The following is a 21,794-nucleotide window of genomic DNA, read 5'->3' on the forward strand; positions in this document are numbered from 1 at the left end:
TAGTAGAAAAAAAAAAAACTATGTCCCTAAAATCCCATGGGACACTAGAAAAACAATCTAGGGTTGCTTACCTGAAATTCACAATTAATTGGAGATTCTCTATTTTTATTTGCTAAATCTGGCATCTCCAGTCTGCACACTTGAGAACTCCTTCGGAGTATTCTGTTTCTGTATCATGTAGCTTGCATTTGACAGACACTCAGATGCTTTCAGAAAGCCATGAGGAGTTCTGGTGAGCACACAGTAACTTCTTTTAGCCCACACATCTCTTCCTGTTTTGTCTGTGACCCCGGGTCCACCCTCTGATATCACCCCTTATTTGCATCCCACTCTCTGTCCTTGGGCCACTCTCCCAGACATCCTGAGAGCAGGTTACGGAGGAGAGTGGGTGGTTGAACAGGTAACCCTGAGAGTTTAGAGGCTGAGTGGGAGAGAGTAGGTTGGTTGAGAGGGTGAACTGTCAGCAGAGCTGACAGCTTGCTGGTGAAGCTCCACATGACCATGTTACTTTAATAAGAAGAAGTGTGGTCCCAGACCGTTCCAGTGCCATCCCCAGTCTGGTCTGTCGAGGGGACCGTACAGAAGAAAGCTGGCCAAGGAGCCCCTTCTTCCGGATGCAGCTCAATCACAGCACAGACAAGGTGGCTCCTCTGGGTGTATTTCAGCCAAGTGCAAGCAGGTTATTCCTCCCAAGCACCCATGACCACTTCCGAGCGCCATTTCCGGCAGTTGACACCTTTACAACAGTTTTCCATCTTTTCTCTAATCCAGCCACTGATCCTTGAATTAGGGTCATAGGAGCTGTCTTCAGAATACAGTTGAGAAGGGACTCTGAGCTCACCAGAGGCATTCCGACTCCATCTTCCAACATGGAATTAAAATTTTAATCTGATTTGACACAGTTATTTGGGGAATCCGCAGGCTTGTCATGAGGCAGATGATTAAAGCGGAACTAAGGGATTTGGGGCTGTCTTTGTGAAGAAGATGAAAAAAAAAAAAAGGTTGGAGGAATTCGTTTTGTTTCTCCTTTTACACATCCCACACAAGAAAATCACGACAGATGCTTGGCAATGCACTTGGTTCTAACAGCCCGGCGAGGCACGGGGAAAACAAACACAAATAGGAGACAATAAAAGAGCCTCTCTCACCAAGTTGTGAGTGAGTCTACAATGCATTTTTCCTAGTCTTTGTCACTAGCCAATTAGGTCAAAGGAGTTAGCGAAAACAGTGAAGTGGAATTATTTCATTTCTCTCAACCAAAGAGTCCTTACGAGCAGTGATTAATGATGGTAAAAGGTCGGCCGATGCAGCTTTACGGATGTACCCACAAGAGAAGACTGTATGTTCTGTGATTCATTTCCAAGTCCAATTCAAAACTGATCTTGAGTTAGATCCATTTTTACTTCTTTTAGCTGTAGAAACCAAGCTTATGCTGACCAGTCTCTGGAAGGCCAGTAGAGAAGGCATATTCTTAGCCAGTTTCAAGAGAACTCTGCCACTGAAGGTGGTGAGGTGGCTCCCATGAAAACCACAGTAGCCTTTACCCGCCGGGAACACGTGTCTGTGAGTGCATCCCTCAGTGTTTCCCGATGGTTTTCATTTGTCCTTACACATTCTCGCAGATTCCCTCTTTCCTCCTTGGGTACTGCAGAAGGATGATCAGATAAGAGCAAGTTCCTTACTCAAATAAGGACAGGATTCATCATCTTTGGTATCTAAAAAATTTTTTTTTGTTCCAAGCCCAAGAAAACACCAAGATGCAAGAATCAGAGAACCACTTTCATTCTTCCCAAACCAGGATGTTTTCTGTCTGAGGAACAATTGTTCTCACTGGGGTACCAACAGTGGAAACTGAGGTTCCTAAGGGAAGAGTCAGTAGTTTCGTGAACCTCATGCAGCACGTGGAATGCAGTGGGGGTGGCATTTCCTGAGGCCTGACATCACAGGACCATTTTTTATGAGTCCTCCCACTCTTTGTCTGAGAACTTCATTATGCCCCCTGCTGAAGAGGCCCCACAGACCAACAGAGAGGTGCTGTTCTGCCTTGGGTGTAGAGATTTCCAGGCCTTGTGTTTTGACCTTGGGCAAATCACATAAAATCTTGGGACTCCATTTCACTGTCTATAAAATACGAATAATCCTATCTGCACCTCTCACCTCCATGGGGTTGTTTGAAGGGCAAAATGTTGAGGTTATCAATTTAAAAGCATTTAGAAGTAACAACACATTCTAGGTATTAATATCATAATCATTGTCATCATTCTGATAACAGTATCACCAACTTTTTATTTTGTCAGTGGACACTCTATAACTCCCCCCACGTGCACACCCTGTTCCATTATGCACCAGAGATGCTCCTATTTTTGCTTTGACTACACCCTCTGCCTGGAATGCTCTTCTGCCTCATAGCATCATTTCTACCTTCCTCCCTTTTGCTCAAATGCCATCTTCCATTGAGGCGTGCTCTGACTATTCTATTCAAATTACAACCCACCCTTCCACCCCCAGCATTCCTGATACTCCCATGAGCTGCTACATATTTACTCTGTAGAATTTATTTCTTCCAACACACTATAAAGTCTGTTACGCTTAATATAATTATGATTGAAGTAATATATTAAATTGACCTAATAAATATATCATTTATTATGCTTATGATCTATTGCCTTTCTCTGTTTCTCAAGGGCTGAGATGCCTGTTTTGCTTACTAAAATATCCCAAGCTTATTTAGGATAGCACCTGGCATGAAACAGACCTTTAAAAAAATATGTGTTAAAGTAAGTAAGTAATTGGAAATAAACCTGTGGACATCCATTGCGTATCAACTATATATATGCGTCATGTTCCTTAGCCTAGAATCTAAGGTCAAACACAGCCTCGTCCGATCTACCTTTTCAGCACCATCTTCCTCTTCCCCTTTTTTTTTTGTCTCCCCCTTTAATAAACACATTTCAGCTCATGTGTATTGTCTTCAGTTGCTCCAGATACCCTACAGAATTGTATAAACTGTCCTTGTCCTGTTTCTTTTCCTTAGAATCCCTACTCTCCAAGTGTTCTCATTTCAAATCTTATTTATCTTTCATCCAATGCTTTTTCCTCTAGGAAGCCCTTCCTGACCTTTAAATAAGGACATATCCTTTCCCTCCTCTTAACTCAGCATTGCAACTTACGCCTGTAGGATGACCCTTACGTTCACATTGCTCTATATTTATTTGGGATGCTATTTAGTTTGCTAGGGCTGCCATCACAAAGTACCACAGAGCAGGTGACAAACAACAGAAGTGTATTTTCTCACAACTCTGGAGGGTTGAAGTCTGAGATCTAGATGTGGGCAGGGCTGGTTTCTTTGGAGGCCTCTCTCTTTGGCTTGTTGATGACCATCTTCATCCTGCGTCTCCACGTGATCTTTCTTCTGGTGTCCTTAAAAGGACACCAGTCATACTGCATTAGGGTCCACCCTAATGACCTCATTTTAACTTAATTACATCTTTAAGGACCCCATTGCAAAACACAGTCATATTCTGAGATACTGGAGGTTAGGATTTCAACATACGAATTCGGTGGGACCCAACTCACCCTCCTCAGTAGATGCACATCCTTAACCTCCCCCAAGCGACCTTACGACCTGCTCCAGGTTGCAAGCTGTGAGTTTCTTCAGGACAGACACTCGGTCTTATCCGTTTTTGAAACTAGCATAATTTCAGACCTAACCAGCCCCCCAAAACTGTTGAGAAAAACCGTGTTTCTGAGCACAGTCTCTCAGAGACCATAGTATGTGATGAAGATGGTCATGACTCCCTTGTTCTCTGCTCTCTGGATCCCCTGTCAAAGCAACATGATCTCCTTGAATTTTGCTGAGCTTTATCCTTTATCCCTTTCTCTTTCCCCCAGATTTGCTCTCCTAAAGATCGTTTCCCAGCTGGGGAAAGATCTGCCTCTTCAATTGCTTTTTGCAAATGAGAGTATACTAAGAATTTATTCTGCTTGTCAATAACTGAGCACCCTTGTAAACGTTCAGTGAGGGCAAATCTTATGTAAACAGGCTCACACTGCAATAAGTATGGGATGGTCAGAACTTAAGGAAACTTTCTACTTGAACAATGTTATAATGAATTATCTAAGTTAGCACCTGCCTATTTTATATTCAGTACTTTCTGACCTAGAAGCATGCGATATCCCTGACCTCTACTTCAACTGTAGAAATTCTAATTTCCTTCCAAACCACAAGAATGGTGTGTATCAGTCAAAATGTAAAAATGCTGTTCGCTAGGATAAGATTCCCACCTGAGAAACCACTGGTTGAGAGAACTCTAGAAACCGGTGTGAGGAGATTAACAGTAATGAATGCCGTGAGCCTGGAAACACAGAGAATTCTCAATTTTCCGGAAGGCGGCTGATCTTTACAGGACAGATTCTTAGACGCAGAAGTTCAGTCCCTAATCAAATTCTTCAGTTGGCATTTATGAGCAAAACAGGGACCCCTGATTTCCTGTTACTGAAAAGAACACACATTCTGTCAGTGAGACTGAGGGACACAAAACTAGTTTATTGGTGAAAAAGCAGATCTTGGAAGTTAATGCTTTAGGAATGATGATGGCAAGCAGCTATCTCTGAGAAACAAGAAGACTCAAAATCTCTGAAATTAAACAAAATAATCCCTGTAGTAACTTTTAAGAAAAAGGCAGTGTTTTCACAAAGGAAAAAAAAAAGGACTAAATTAGGTGAGGAAGTTTAAGTTATAACCCTGTTTCTAGCAGGCATTCGCTGTGTGAACTGTAATAACTCGTATCATTTTTGGACCTCAACAGTTTCATCTGTAAGAAGAAAGGGCAGGTGAAGGGATAACCATTCCTGAGGCAAGGCTGAACTGTGGACTTTAGGGAACTCAAACTTCTCCATGAATGTGCACTGTACTTCAAAACCTTCCTTCAGTTCCTGCAAGCCTCACTGACGACTTCATGGAGTACTTGGATTGGACAGAGAACAAAAGCCAGGAAAACACAGCACTGTACAATGACCAGAAAAAAAATATCTCAGGATGCACCACTGCCGTGAGGAGCCGTGATTATGGACAGGGTTCTCTGATCCTCAGTGTGTCCCACCTACTGAAGTAGACACACTCAGACCATTCATCAAGAGGTCCCATGCTGACAACAGCAAACACCCACAAGACACTGTGATGATGAAAGTGTGTCAATAAAGCAGACATATCTCCTTGGGTCACACTACGTCACTCCTCAACTATCTTACAGGGCGTAATGCATGAAATACAATACCCATGAAGATGCTGTTGAAAGCAGAGGTCAAGTTCACACAGTAAAAATGAAGAGGGAAAATGACCACTTCTCCACAAATTCCTAGATAAATAGGGCATTTGTCTTGCATTCTTTAAGCAGAATTGTTCTAATAAACCTTTTTTTTAAAACAAGTTTACTCCAGTGGAAAAAAATCTCCTGAGTACCCCCAGGGCAAATGCCAAGAGCTGCTGATATAGGCAATGCCTAGCAGCTCCTAGAAAAATTTGCCAGTTGCCACTCCTAATAGGCTGACCATCTACTGACTGTAGCCAGAAGACCACATCACCCAAGGAACGGTCCAAAAGCTTCTCAGATCACAGTAAGGTCTGTTTATTTACACAACTGTATACCAGAGTGGTATCTTCTTTTTCCCACTTGGCAAGTCTCACGACACTCTAGGTGTGCAAAGCAAATTGAGTTATTAGTGGTTGCTCCTCCAAAGCTTTCAAAAAACATGAAAACTCAGAGAATCTCATTTAGTTACAGACCTACTAACCGAATCCAACAGAGAATTATACCCAGGGTTATAGCGATAATAGCAATAATCACGCACAGCACCAGGCAGTCAATAACCCACTTTCTGTCTTTATATATTGGCCTTTTTTTTGACATTTCATATGGATCGAATGACGTAATATTTATAATTCTATACATATCTTTTGCATATGACTTCTTTCACTTAGCACAATATTTTAAAGGTTCATCTGTGTTGTAACTGTATCAGTACTTAGCTCCTTTTTAGTGCCAAATAGTATTCCACTGCATGGGCTATTCCACACTTTATCAGTTGATGGACCTTTTTAGGCCATAATGAATAATGCTTTTTTGAAGACTTGCTTTCATTTTCTTTAGGTAAATACTCAAAAATGGAAACTGCATCACATGGTAAATTAATCTATAAGAAACTGCCAAAGTATTTTCCAAAGTGACTGCAACACTGTACGGTCCCACCGGCAAGATAGGAGGCTTCCGTTCTCTCCGCACCCTCCCCAACACCTGTTACCACCTGTCTTTCTTATACTAGCAAGAGGTTTAAAACTCAGCTTAACTTTGGGTCTCCTGTGAATAAGTACACAGCAAAAAATGTTACTAATAAATTATCATAAGAGTGTGAAGATGTAAATGTCTGTTGATAGTCAAGAAGCATTCCCTCTTTCACATCAAAAGTCCCCAATTACAACCTGTCCTTTGCTTTACTAGTTGAAAACAAGCTGGCGTTCTTTCTTCTCTTTCTCTCTTAACTATTTGATCACCTCCACTGCTCCACTGTAGCCTAGAATGAAAAAATTTCAATTGCAGCCAAAAAAAAAAAAAAATCACAAACCCAAAAACACAAATAACCGAGAAGTGGTGAAAGAAGAAATGACAAACCAGAGTTTCTCAGCAGACACACAAAAAATTACGTAGCCTGATGTTCCTAAAAGGGAAATGGAAACAGCTCACTAGCAGCAAAGCCCAGGCTACTGAGCTTTGGCTTCTCGTTTCACCAGTTCCCAGTGGCTCCACTGAAATGAAAAGGCTAGTTATTACTCAGTGGAAAATTCTGTTGAAGGGAAAAAAATATATATACTAATGGAATCTGTTGTCCAGACTGCAAATTACTTAACAAGTGATAATTAATTAGAACCCACAGCACACGCACACAGCAGCGCTACCCTGTATCGCAGCAAAGCCACGCTGAGGCTGTTTCTCAGGATGTAACGTTTCAGGGAGGATAGTGGGACATGAGAATTTCATGAGAACTTTTACAGCAGATAAAGGCCACATATGCACTTTGTGGGGGAGGACCTTTCCTTTCTGTTAAGCTACTTAGAGAAGCAGCAGAATAAATCTGATGGATTTGCCGTATGTTAAAAGCTCATTCTCTTTGGGGCATGGATTAAGCGAGACTCTTCCCACTTGGTCTGAGGACATATAATGGTATTTTTCTCACTCATCATACCCAACTTTGACCAACGCAGAGTGGCAAAGGTGGCAAACTTTATGGTTTGCAGTTCATCCAACACACAGGTCCCGAACATCAACTGTATGTCAGTCAATGCATTTCCTGAAATTGTCAATTTGAGTTATTTTTTTTTTAATAGCAGAGTCACAGCATCAAAGCTGCCAGCAGTGGGTGGTGACAGAGTTGGGTGTGGGAGTCAGAAGAACCACAAGATAAAATGAGAAATTAAATCATGGAAACTTTGTAAAACAAGAGAAGCCACTGAACAGAGAAATTGTAAGTCCCCGTCCCCTAGGCTTGTGACATGGTTAGTCAATCCATTCAATGCTCTGCTGATGTTCCAGTGTTCTCTTCCCCCCCGAAATCCAGAACTTTTCCAGGTTCGGTCAATGCCCGAGCCGTCAGGCCAGGTGCTATTTTCAGCTCCAGCAGCTCCCTTGTTTTGCGAAGCAGCCCAAACAGGAAACCACCCAGTCTGGAAGGATTCGGTTAGATCCCCAAAAAGCACGCACACTCAGGTGTAAGACCTTCAAGGCAGCGAGAGATGTTCCAGTTAATCACCACACACCACTTAAGAGATGAGCAAGCAGTCGTTGTTTTTCCAGGGGATTAACACTGTATTTTACATACACACACGTGCATGTGTGTATGTGTATACACACACACACACACATATATGTATATATGTATGTATGTGTATTTGTATGTATATATATGTATATGTATATAAACATATGAGGGGTGGATCTAAAAAGTATTTTACAAATCCTACTGTTCCTCTCCATGTAGGTCCCCCATGAATTTCCATAAGGAACTTGTGCAGAGCTCAGAAAGTATTTTGTTTATTGTTTTGTTTGTTATTTTTTTAATTTGGAAGATGTTTCATTTTGATCAAAAGCGCTACTGGTTAAAAATCAGGTGAGCATGAGGGGAGTAATATACAGCAGATTTTGTTGAGAGGAAGAAAACATCCATCATATACAGAGTTTTAGTCAGAATTTGGAGAACTTCTTCAAGGTGAGCGTGACTTATTCATTGTCTCCTCTGTGGAACAGAGTTTATCTGACACTCTGCTGGTGAGTCCACCTGGTCCTCCCGGTCCTACAAGTGCCTGCAGTGGCTTTAGAGATGAAAGAGGAGAAAGGAAAAGGGCAGAAGGACTCATCAGGTCACCCAAAAGCAAATGCAATATTTGGGACATACTTACACACACAAAAAAAAACAATTACTCGTTGATTTGAAATTCAAGTTTAACTAGGTTTCTGAATTTTGTCTGGCACCCTTATCTCTGGTATTCGTCACTCATTCTTATCCCTTGATTTCCATCTTTTTCAATCTTTGCTTTCCCATGGGGCCTAGTCCATGCTGGGAACAGGATAACCTGTTAATGCTGACCGGATCAATGGGCAGATGTATCAGAGACAGAACCCAAATCATTTATTCTCATAAGCCCCATTAACTCATATAAGATGGTCAAACTGAAATTAGTTGAGGAAATAAACGTCAGTAACACCCTTCAGAGGCGCGCATTCAGAACAGACGACTTAACACAACAGTTCGTTTCTACAGCTGGCGGCCGGTACTTGTTTTGGGGTGAATTTCTCTCCCGCAGAGGAAACCCAGACGTTCCGTTTAACTACAGGTAGCTACCATTTACTGAATGCTTACTGTGGTCCAATACATCTTTATATGAACACTCAACGTTCACAAAACCCTACAACGTAGGAGTTCAACCCTCTTTCACAGATGAGGAAAGTGAAGCACAGAGAAGTTAAGTCATTTGCCCAAGACCACACAGCTGTTTAAGTACAACTGGAATTTGACCCCCCGGGGCAATCTGGCTCCAAAGCTGGTATCCTAACTCTTCAGCTACACAGCAGCTCAAAAAGAATGAGTATGAATTCAGCTCTGCTGACTCCATAGCTTCTGCTTCCAGAAGCAAGTGACTTCTTACTGTCCACACCCTGGCCCTCTGTCTCTACTAGCCAGTAGAGACGTTCTTGCACTGACTTTGTGTGGGTCTCCTTCTACAACCCTCTCCCTCCCCACCCACTTCCGTATAACTCTTGGCCATCACTGCAAATGGCTTTCCAAAATGCTGACAGCAACATACAAGAGGAAACTCCCAGGGGTGTTGTGCCCCCAATTTAAGAGCTTATCAAGTTAATCCTCCCCCTAACTCCCTGCCCCAGAAGAAAGGACAGGGTTAAAAAAAATAAAATAAAAGTAGGAGCAATTAACACAGTGCAAGAAGGCTTCTTTTTTAAAAACTTGAGCTTGTTTGGTAGACAGGGTGAGGATCAGGGTACAGACTTCTCAGTCTGGTGGTTCACTTCCAACAGATAAACCCAAAAAGCTGGACAAGTGATCTCTAGTGACTCATAGCATCTATGTTTGGGGCAGGGGGAGAATATTTTTGGAAAGTTCCCTAAAGTCAGTGCATGTAGAGGACTTTTTATAAAACTATGAGACATCATGCTGTGTTATCTGCATTTGATAGAGATGTAATGTATCTCTATTATCCAATTTAAAACTAATATTTTAGGTGATGACAAGTTGAGAAGACTGGATTCTCGGAACTGGAACTGGAAATTATCAACTGGGAAAATCTAATCCGTTTTGACTGATGGCTGGAAGGAACAGGGGTAAGACTGAATTAACATTTTGGAAGGCCAATTCATTGGCTGTAATAAGCCAGTTTCAAGGGGAAAAATAACGTGTTAAAGCAGAAGATCCTCCAGTTAGAAAGAAGGGAAAAAAAAGTATTCTACAAAAGGCCAATACGAGAGAAACTTCCCAAGAAGGTTGCTCAAACTGTACCATAGGATTTTGGGTTTTGTTTTTTTTTTCAGAACTGATTTAAAAGAAGAAGAAACTAAATGATTGTCCATCTGTAACGAATGGAGTAAAATTCTCACTAGGCAGATAAGGATAGCCAGAATGATACTTTAATTTCTTAAGTGTCTTTGAATTTCATATCAAAGGTTTTCAGTTCAATTTGCAATGCAATGTATTAATTTCCGTTCCCGTCATCTACCAACCGTACCCACACAACCACGCATCAGCCCACTCGACTCTGGTGTCCCGGGGCTTAGGAAACACAGCTGAGGGACTCTGCAGTTCAGAAGCATTGAAAACCACAGGCACTGCCCTATATGGACAGCAATGCCCTATGTTCCTCAATTAAATTCCCAGAAGCCTCAAACCCATGTCACTCTTGTCATTCTGACTACTGTTAGGAACACAAGAAATACCTGCGGTATTTCCCCACCACCACCCCGGCCAGAGGGTCCCCTCCTAGCCAGGCCCAGTGGATACAAGCAAACCCTACGTATGGCTGCAGTGGGACATGCAGACCAGTGTGTAGACTTCTAGGCATCAGCCAGGTGTGTTAAACCACTGCAACTCATCAGGGTGCAAAACCTCATTTTTCTCAAAGCAAAACTCTTGATTAATTTCCTGGGTGGAGGTGAGCTTGTGTCAAGCTCAAATAATAAGAATGCAGGCTCTCTATGCCTTGCCTACCCGCTTTGAGGTAGGGAAACCCTTTGGTAACCTTACCCAGGTGGGTATGACCAGGGAATACTATTCTTTATATGTGGGATCTGATGTCCTCTCAAGTCAAAATGATCACCTCATTGAGAAGCATCAAGAAAGTTTCACCCGGGAAACACTGATAGAGCAGTGCAGGGAGGGAGGGGGGATGGGGTGGGAAAGAGGGGAAGGAACAGGAGCAGGAGCAGGAGCAAGTATGGGAAAGACAGAAGGGTGGGGAGAGGTTAACTGAGCTTGCTCTGATTGAAGCTCTGAACCCCTGCCAGCCCACGAGAAGCTCGCTGTTGTTTTTAAGGCTCCGTTTCATTAAGACCAGGAGTTGGGCAAGGTTCCCGCCTCATTGCTGGGCCAATATGCTGCTCTGTTATTGCTACCATTGAGAAGGAAAAAAAAAAAAACATATTTGGCATCATTGCTTAGACAAATTTACATTTCATTGTGGAAGATTCCTGTTTTTTCAACTTTACTCAGTTCCAATGTGTTCCAGCCAAATAACTCTTTTACCCTTCTTCTACATTTTTGCAGGGACAGAAAGGAAAAGAAAGGAAAGAGATAGACACAGAGATAGAGAAAGAGAGAGACAGAGAGAAATATGATTGAGAACATAAGCTCTTAGGGTCTACTGAATTCTGCCCAGCTTTCTTTGAAAGTAGGGTATTTCTTACGTATGTGCAGAGAATTGAAATTTGAATTAAACCATTTCTTAATTCACCAATTATTTCAAATAGAGAGAAAATAAAGACCCAATATGACTTTTTTTTAATTAGAAAATTTCTATAAAGTTAAATTTAACACAAGCAAGATTATCTTGGTTCTTATCCCCCCAAAATAAACTCTTATTTACAAAATGCCCAAGGAACCTCATTTTAGACCAGATGTATCCAACAGACAGTACAGTGGCTTGAACCTTGACAAGAATGCTAACAGGCTAGACCAACTGGAAACAACAGTCATGCCTCTGACGTGCCTTAAGATCCTGCGATTCAGTAACGCGTGGCATTTTGCATTTGCCAGTGGGACAAGACCGTCCCTATTTCAGGATGAGTCTCCATGTCAATTTGCAAACCACAGAAAGACGGCAAACCTAGACAATATAAATCTCGTCTTAGAAGTTGTCATTAGCAAAGACTGTAATATTTAACCCCCCACCCCCGCAAAAATCTAAATAAATAAAGCAGGATTGTTAAGATTTAAGTTGAAACCAGAACCAATTGCCCAAGTACCTTATCAGGTATGATCCCAGCCCTGAGATGGAGGTAAAGTAAGTGAAGTAAGCGAGCTATAAAATCAGATCTTCAGAGCACGCAAATCCACCCTTCTCAGGTTCTTATTCATTTGGAAAAGATCTGCTGCATTTGGAATTATTTGACTTCAAAAAAAAAAAAACAAAAAAGTTGGTGATTATTGACTTCGTTTTCCCTAAAAGTATAGATAGATATGTATACATGTATAGCTCTACAAATACACATTCCAAATAAATTAGGAAATGATATAATTAGTTTAGCATGGTGGTTGCAGTCACTTAAAAAAAAAAAAAGGAAGAAAGCTCTAACCGCCTGTTGACTGTTTCTGGCTATTTAACAAGGAATTGAAAGGACTCCACATAGGTTCACCCTATTAATGCTTTCTGCCTTGGAAAATTGAACTTCCTCCATCCTGATCAAAAACAACCCGGATTGATATGGCCAAGTGTCTGGATTGTAGAACATCTCAGGGAAAAAAAAGCTGGATATTCTCTACTATTTGTTTTATACAGACAAAAAAGGATAACGCAGAGGGAGACGGAGAAGGAGAAAGGAATAGCCAGTGAGCACTTGAAAAGTACCACCGCTGGGGGAAGGGGAGAGAAAGAAAAAAGAATAATCACATTATGACACAAGAAAGAGCTGATGTATTCCCGCCAATCACTGTCAAGAAATTCCCAGCCTGACCCCTTCACTAACCATAGCACAGACTGTGGCTTAAATCCAGCCCCTGCACGCCATTTACCTAGCGAACGGTTCCACCCCAGATCATAGCACATGAGCTGAACTTCAAAGAGATGGACGAGTTCACTTTACTCTCTCTTCTACCTGAGTCAAACTAAACCCCAAATCCTTTCCTTTTTCTTAGGAAATCCTGAAGAACTGACATGACAATAACAGATCAAAACCTACTGCATGCCCAGAGGATGTAAATGCTAGGCATTGCACATTTTTTCCCCCTCAATGCATTTGCCGGTACAATAGTGTAGAACTTTTCTGCACCCATATTCACCTTAGCAGAAAAACTGCAGAACAGAAATCCCCAAAGAACTGGCAATTCATAGCAATAAGTCAATGAGAGAAGCGTGAAACTTTATTTTGATCAGAGCTTTCTCAGGGTCAGAGGCCCACACCACCCTCAACCAATTCAGTGCTGCTACATGCCAAACTGAAATAAAAGCCGGAGTAAAAGTCTGAACCAGTTATTTCCTGGGTGCCCACTGTCCGAGCACTGTGCTGGGAACAAAGCTGGTGAACCAAGCAGACATGCTCATTGTCTTTATGGATTTTACATCTAGAAGGAGAGAGAGACAATGAGCAAATGGTCACCCAAACTGCGTCAAGAACTAGAAAAGGAAAATACTGGAAATCCTAAGAGGTAGATCCGTGGGGGGACCTAATTTAGATAAGGCAAGAGGGTGAAGGTATCAGGAAAGGTCTGAACATGTCGTTGGAAAAATCTCATTTTCCATCGCAGACTCAAAAATCGCATAGATGCAGCACACAAGACAATTTGAGTGAGCAGCAGACTGGAGGTTGATTGATTCATTAAATGTTCAGTTTTTTTGTCTTGTTTTCAAGGAACACTTTCTCTAGGTAGACAGGATGCAGGATTCTTTGGAGAAAACAGAATCAACAATGAGAGAGCAGAAGGAGGCTCCCTGAACGGGAAGTCACGATTAGGCACTTACTCTAAAGCCATAGAATAACTGTCCATGAACTTCTGCCGTTAGGTGGTCAGAGTTCTCTCTGTTTATGTCATGGTGAAGGGACACTGGGTGACAGAGGCAGAACCTCACCCAGAAGCCCCAGCGCTTGAGCAAATGCCTTCAGTCTTTGTGACAATTCTCAGGAGCCCACATCCTGTTTTCTCCCAGGCTCTGAACTGGTCGCATAGCCAGACCAAGTCAGAATGTTCCTCCCAGCTCTGCGTCTCTGTACTAGACTGGGGACTATTTTAGTAGCCCTCGATGCATCATAGCTCAACGACGACATGACATTATGCATGAGGGACCCAGCTCCAGCTGTCTGGGGAAGCCCACTAATTGGCAGAGGCTACTTTGCACTTTGAATTTTCATATGCAGAAAAAAAATGTAAATCACTCTCTCCACCTTATCAATAGAAGAACCTACGTTAGAACGCAGGCTTCCTGATCTCTTGCCCAGAATTCTTCTAAGTCTTTATTTTTATATTTGTGGGTAGCAGAGGGGGAAAAAATGCACTTTCTTTTTTCCAACTCAGAGGTTTTAAAAATATTACATGCCTTGTTTAAATTGCAGTGTCACTTTATACAATATATTTGTGTTATTAAAAATTGACCAAGTTAAATGGCTGGTAAAATATGTGGAATGGCATCAAACAATTGCTGGGTGGGTTTAAAGGCATTTCCAGTACTTGATGTCACAGGAAAACGGTTAAGGTTATATTTACCATTCTAAGAGTCATATTAAACACATGCAAAATGCATTTAACCTAATACAAGCTATAGGTGGAAAACCAGTTAAGACCACGTTTCATTAACTGCCCTTATTAAGTGCTCTGAGAATGAAGGATCTAGAATCACAAATTGCAGACTTGGAAACGTCACCCAGTCTTAACCCCTTACCAGGTATTTAAATGCCTCTAGTGATAGAGATCTTACTATTAAGCCACAGGGGTCTCACTACCTCCTAAACAGCCCACTAAACAGCTTTAATTTTTAAAAAACTTCAATCCAGAAAAGCATGAAGAAAGGAAGGAAGGAAGGAAGGAGGGAAGGAAGGAAGGAGGGAAGGAAGGAAGGAGGGAAAGAAAGAAAGAAAAAAATAGGAAATCTCCAACCCACCTTCTACGTAAAAAATTGCCAAGTTATCAAGAATACAATACAACATTTTACCAGGATAGCCAAATAAAGAAATCATCTGTTAAAGAAATAAAACATTGCCTTCATGAGGAGCAAAGCCAAGGTAGATTTAATATATCAAATCATTAGTTTAACAAATATTTATTGAGAGCTTATACCTAGCACTGCTCTAGGCATTGGAGATAAAGCAATGAATAAAAACTAGACCATGTTCTGGCAGTTTATAATGGGAATAGTTCACACAAGGATCACTTACGTGAGAATAAGTAAGTAATAATGGTAGCAAGCACTTCTGTGCTCCTATGTGCCAGATTTGGTTCTAAATGTTTTACATATATTAATATGCTCGATCCTCATAATGACCCTATGTAGAAGGTACTTTCACTTACCTGTGTTAAACTCCTTCACGTGAGAAGTCTGAGATCTTTCCTCTAAAGTCACATGGTACCACGTGACAGGCTGTGTGTGCACCCAGGCAGCTTGGCTTCAAAGCCATTATGCTTGGTTGTCTTTCAGAAAAAAAGCGTGTGTGTTGAAGGCAAGGGAAGGCTTGTTTGTTAAATCATTAGGGAAATACTGACGTAATGGAGGAGTATCTGTAAAGGCTCCCTGAAAGAAGTAACCCTATCTGACAGTCAAATAGCAAATAGATCAAGTTTGCTGCCGGGAGGGGAAGGAGTCCAGGGAAGTGATCCCACCAAAGGGACGTCAAGTGCCCGGACCCAGAGGAATACGACAGATTGACGTGGGCCAGGAACAGACGGATCGCAGGCTGTCTGGATCCCCAGTGGACAAGCAGTAGCTTAATTGTGACACAGTTGAGATAAACTCTTTTTTTGGTAATCACTGTTGTCACCTGGATTTATTTATGAGTTAATTTATTCAGTAGTTATTTATTTACTATGATGTGTCAGTCACTCCACAGAAACTTGTCTACGGTGTCCTCGCCTCTAAGGTGTTCCTTGTTCTAGACAAGTGAGGGGATGGAGAATCAAGCAATGCTCGACTAAGCAACACTGAACGCCTTGATGGAAGGCAATATTGTCAGCGCATCATTTCTTTCTAAATTAATCTAGAATTAGTATAGATGATTACTGTTTGTCCAAGCAAAACACCAAAGGCATATTTTGAAACTTGGAAAAATGATTCTAAACTTTGTCTGGGGGAAAAAAAAGTGCAAAAAATAACAAATAAATCTCTGGAAAACAAATGTAAGCAATTTGTTTAGAGAACTGCTAGACAATAAAATGTATCATTAAGCCATCATAACTTTGCACATGGTGGGTGTTGAAGCAAGAACAGACAACTGGTCATCTCATTACAATCAGCCAGCACTAAAACTGGAAATTTAAAGATCATTAAATTCTCTGATGATAGGTGAAAACAGAATGCCATGTTAATTCTCCTTTCTTTAATTGCTATTAAGATTGAACATTTTTCATACGTGTATTGGCCACTTGGGTTTTTCTCTTTTGTGAATGGTCTGTTCATTGTATTTGCCTATACAGACCTTTCTTGACTCATGACGGGGTTATGTCCCAATAAATCCATCGTAAGTTGAAAGTATCGTTAAGATGAAAACGCATTTAATATTTCTAACCTCCTGAGCATCATAGCTTCGCCTGTCTTGAATGTGCTCAGAACACTTACATGAGCCTACGGTTGGGCAAGATCATCTAACACAAAGCTTATTTTATAACACAGTGTTGACTAGCTCATGTAATTGATTGGATACTGTACTGAAGCTGGAAAACAGAATGGTTGTCTGGGTGCAGAGAGGATCACATGGCCCACTGGGAGCCGGAACTCACTGCCACCGCCCAGCCTCACGAGAGAGGATAGTCCTGCTTATAGCTCGACCACGGAAAGACCAAAATCCAAAATCCAAGTATAGTTTCTACGAAATCTGTATTGCTCTCACATCACTATAATGTTGAAAAATCATTCAGTCAAACCACCACAAGTTGGGGAATATCTTATTTCTGTTATCTGGGTTTTATTCGTGAATTTGTTTAAGATCTTCATATTTCAAGAACTTTAAGGTTTGGTAGCATTTACTTGTTGCCAATGAACCTGTGCATTTATTTTCATTTATTGACACACCTGCAGATTTACCCTCTACCTTCTGCTACCTACAGCCTGGAAGCACACATATATGTCAGCCTACCCACTGCCTGTCCACACTCTCATTCTTTCTCTCTCCACAGTGATAACATAGAAGATGGGGCAACTGAATCTGGCAAAACATTATCCTGGCATACTTCTTGGGACCCTACATGAGCCAAGTCACGAAACTTCAGAAGTGATATTTCTATAATATAGTTTTCTTTTATGAGAAACCCCCTACTACCTGAAAAAAGACTGCAGAACAATGTTTGGGGAAAAAGAAATGTGTGTCCATTGGAAGAGAATTTCCAAGATACAAAAATACTTGCAGCTACAGTTCACCCTTTTCCCACAATCTGTCCTTGACTATTTAAAAAGTAAACACCACGCTTTGTTTCTCTCCAAAGCTTATTTCCATATAGATTCAGTGATCTCTTCGAGGAGACGTGTAACTGAGTGGGCAGCCTGACTCTCCACACGCCTAACATCTGAATAAATAAACAAGGACGACGTCTCCCAGCTATGCGCTCATTCACAACACTAAATCCAGTGTCTGTTACTCTCCCTCCCTCGGACTTGATTGACTTCCATCCTTAAAGCTTCTTCCAAGCCTGGGTGCCCAGCAGAGAAGCCTGGGTTACACCATGTTGTATATTTATCTGATGAAATATGACCTGTGGGTACAATGAGCAATGCTTTGCCACAGACACCCCATCCATCTGCTGAAAATAATCAATCTCGGAAAATAAAAGTCCCGGGAAAAGTTAAAATTGGGTACATGCTGAGGATTAACAAGGGGTTCAAGGGCAGAACTGCAGTTATTTTACTGACTTGGAATCAGTGCTTGGGAAAGGGATTTGGTCATTTACTGTTGGTCTAAAAAATTCATCTGTTACATAAAGGCCGGGGTTGCTTACTCACATTCGCCTCTTGGATGGGAAATCGTGCAGTTGTAGTGGGGGCTGATTGATCATTCCGATTTCTGGACAGACTGACGCTCCAGGTTGGTCAGCTGAGTTATAGAACCTTCATGCCATCCCATGGCCCCAACACGGTACCCTGAACCTTGGCTGGAAATGGTATTAATACTATAATAGTTGGAAATAGCACATAACCTTCACTGAGGGCTTATGATATGCCAGGAACTTTTATAGAGATGCTTTAAATTCAGAAATCTCATTCAGTCCTTCTAAGAACCCTTGGAAGCAGTTATTATTACTCCTAGTTTGTGGGCCCACACATAAACTGAGACTCGGAGAAGATAAGATTTGAACTCTGTGACTATAAACTCAGCCAGTCTTAATGCAGCAGCACACTGGTAGAAAGTTAAGGAAAACTGGGTGTTAGTCCCAGTGGAGTTCATTTTCTTCCTGGAAAAAACAAGATGTATCCGTCAGCTTTAACGATGCTAATCTCAGATTGATAGGCTCGTAGCTAACAGAGATGGGAAGAAAGGTTTTCGATGGCAGCATCTGAGGTGGGGAGGATTAAAATTCTAAAGTGGTTTTCTAAGCATTATGAAGCTTAGGAAGGGATGCACATCGCCCTGCCCACCTCTGCTTTGGGCAAGGCTGGTTGCAGACAACTGCCTTTCTACCCTTGTTCGTGGGAAGGACTGCCAGAGCCATCACATACTCCCAATGCTTCCTAATTTAGCTCTAGCCATATTTATTCCTGAAGAAATGAATGAGGCTCAGAAGGGAAAGTCTGAAAAAAAAAAAAAAAAGAATGAGAGGAACTTGAAGCAAAAAGTGAGAAAAAGTAATGTGGCAGTGGGCTCCCTAAATTTTACCCTGGATAAGAATGTAAGTTCTAGAGTCAGCCAGACTTAAGTGTGAATGCAGACTCTGTAATTTGGACTAAGTAAATGTTCTCTTTTATCTGTCAAGCCAGGTTAAGAATAGAGCTTATTGGAGAAAGTTGTTGTCTGGGTTTAATGAGATAAAGCACTTGAAAGAGCTTGGTACATACAAAGGACTCAGTGTAGGTCAGATGTCATTGTTATCAACAGCAGCGCCAACATCCTCATCATCACTGTGTGCTTTCAGTCCCCTTTACTAGCACCCAAGATGCTCCCTGCATCCTTTCCTCCCCTGCTGCCTACATCAAAGTCTCCCACCCTCTTATTTACACACAGTCGGCAGTCAGGTTTATGGTAAGCAGGAGAGAACTGGATTTCCTCTTTGCCTTCAGATATGGCCAGTAACAAATGGATGTATTTTCCCCACTGTCTTGTCTGAAGTAGAAGCAGAAAGAATGGACTCCTGAAGACCTAGCTCTTCTGAACTCCATTTTTTTTTTCCTTAATAAAAACCATGAACAGCTCCTAACTCGGCATGTCCGCCACCCACATTCAGCTGCTCTGGAGCATGTGCAGGGCTACCATCTCCTGTAAAGGGCTTTTTCCTCTCTATACCATGTCAGGTTGCCACCTGCAACATGCTCTTACTATTATTCTCCTGCAGTTTTCCTTAACACTGATAGACCACATGGTTGAAGAAAATCTGGGAGGGAAAATGTGGTCGGGCAAAATGCAGTTTTTAAGAACCAGAGCTGGAAGTCAAGCCGTTTCGCTGAGAGTAACGGTGAGGGACCTATATGGAAGCGAAGACGGGCAGTAGCTGGAGAGAAGGTTGTGGGACAAGAGCAAGGATAAGGGACCCGCTTCCCTCTAAGCCTGGCTGAGTTTCCGGACATTTCCCATCCTGCTCCAGAAAGGGACTTTACCCAGGGATGGACTTCATTACTCTATTATAAATCTGTAAGCACAGCGCTCTGATCGTTATTTGTACAAACTGGAGAATCACTTCCAAAGCCTTCGTATATCCAAACAGAGACTTTAGAAATGGGGTTCGCAGAGACAGACCGCATAAGCCCGCGCAAATGAAAATTTCGGAAACACAGTCCAAATAAAATAAACCCAGGGGTTTTCCTCCGTCGACCTTGAATCACAAGTTACATTTCTCATCCCGCACAGAGAAGCAGAGAGACCTTCCCCAGCGTGGTCCGAGATGAAGCCTGAGTGTCAGCTTCAATATGAGAGTTTAATTCTACATTTCCTCCGGCAGATCACTAATTCCAAGGTTCGGCGTGCCTGAGTGTTCTGTGGTTGGGTAGATTTTAGTGGTCTTTAAGAGATTACCTCAAATGCAAAAGCCTCTCGATGCAAGACCAGAAAGATTTTCAAAGAAAAGAAAAACACTTCCAACTGCTTTATAATTGAGCTTTCGAGACTCTGAATTGCCTTAAAGCCACACTTCCAAACCTAAGTTGTGCCAGCTGTCGGGCATGGGAGGGGTCCTCTTCTTGTTTTGCAGACAGGGTGTTATCAGCCAAGTATTTACTGAGTATCTGAGTCATGCGCAGCATTGTGCAAAGGCGACTGGAGACCTTAGTGGAGAAGAGGCCACTCTCTGCCCTCAGGGGACTTGCCGTTTAATTGGACGCCCTCTGTTTTAGGTGCTGTTGCTGCTGCTGCTATGACTGTGGCTTCTTTGTACAAACAGTTGTTGGACGTACAATCAAATAACAGAAGACTCTCTAATTCTGACTCATTCAGTTTTGGAGACTGACCCTCATCCCTGACCTTTAGGGCTTCCCATTTGTATAACAACTTTTTTTCTCTGACGTTGGCGGCGAATACATTCATTTCAGCAAGGGGGCCCAAATTAGCCTATGCACGGGGGACACAAACGAAGCCAAAATCAAGGAGCAAGAGCTAAGGAGAACAGGAGCAAAGGAGGTCTGAAAGGAGGTAGTGGGCAGGTGGGGGTGTGGAGAGGAGAGGAAAGAGCACTCATGGCAGGTGAGGAAGGTGACGGATGGACGGGCCTGTACTAACCCCGAGCCAGGAGTGTGCCTCGGCCGGCAAGCCGAGGGGACTGGCCGCTCTCTTTGCTTTGGCGGACACAGCGTTGTGTGGAGATGCATTCAAACTGAACTTTAAAGTGCAGGAAACAGAAAGTGTTTTGTCCCCTTCGGAGAGTGTCCCATTTTCCACTCAGGCCCAATTTGCGTGCCACAGTCCTGAGTCGGTGCTCCTCCTCTCAATGGACGCTTATGTTCTCGCCAGGAAGGGCAGCCCTTGCTAAATGTTATGGTTTGGAATGATCCTTCACAAGGATGGAAAACCGAGTTAATTCAATTAAGGCCCAAAGGCCCGGGGTCCTGGGCTTTGAACCAGCCACAGTCTCAATTTTATGAGAGGATGAAAAGTTAATTATTTGCCGAGTTTGAGTGAAGTCTACTTAGAAAATCTCTTTCCAAAAAGAGTAATGTCCACATCAGCTTCCCTGTGGAAAATCAAGGCAGGTTGAACCAGGGTCATAAGGAGAACCCTGGGAGCTGGTGATCAGATTGGGGGTTCCCTGCTCCCCGACCCCCTACCTTGTCTCTATTCATCTCAGATTCAAAGGGCTGGATGGTATCTGGGAGGTGACCGAAGCCTGTCTTTACCTCCACTGGCTACTTTGCAAAATAGAAAAGAAAATCCAAGTTGGATTCAGAAAGTCAAGTTTTTAGGGCACTTTTCTTTAGGACAAAGTCTTAATAATTCATTTGATGGGGTTTTTCCCTTTCTACAAAATGGCGGCTTCATTGCGGCTCCAAATGTTACTATTTTATTTAACTTTAAATGTTTAACTTTCAAAGTTAAACACTCATAGGTATGCATGTTTCTATAAGAACCATGGAACAATTCCAGTGATGTAGAAAATGCAAAGAAAGCGAAGATTATCCATAAACCTGCTGCCCAGATAATTGGTTAATGGTTTTCGTGTATATACGTCCAAAACTTTTTAAGCGT

General features: G+C 42.1%; 2 long non-coding RNA genes across 4 annotated transcripts in view; both read right to left on the reverse strand.

Moving 5' to 3' along the window:
• Positions 1–21,794, reverse strand: part of LOC140686197 (uncharacterized) — a 145,195-nt gene that overhangs the window by 49,848 nt on the left and 73,553 nt on the right. The window contains exon 7 of one of the 3 annotated variants that reach the window (XR_012059828.1): positions 8,160–8,362. The exons of the other annotated variants lie outside the window; for them this stretch is intronic. This is a non-coding gene — a long non-coding RNA (uncharacterized lncRNA). Of the gene's footprint in view, positions 1–8,159; positions 8,363–21,794 lie in introns of those variants that run through there. 3 annotated transcript variants of the gene reach the window in all.
• Positions 11,534–12,154, reverse strand: LOC140686198 (uncharacterized). The gene is made up of 2 exons (XR_012059839.1): positions 12,021–12,154; positions 11,534–11,881 (listed from the first exon to the last, which is right to left on the reverse strand). It is a non-coding gene; the product is annotated as an uncharacterized lncRNA (long non-coding RNA).

The sequence above is a fragment of the Vicugna pacos genome, chromosome 16 (genome assembly GCF_048564905.1).
Source record: "Vicugna pacos chromosome 16, VicPac4, whole genome shotgun sequence".
Taxonomy (NCBI): Eukaryota; Metazoa; Chordata; class Mammalia; order Artiodactyla; family Camelidae; genus Vicugna; species Vicugna pacos.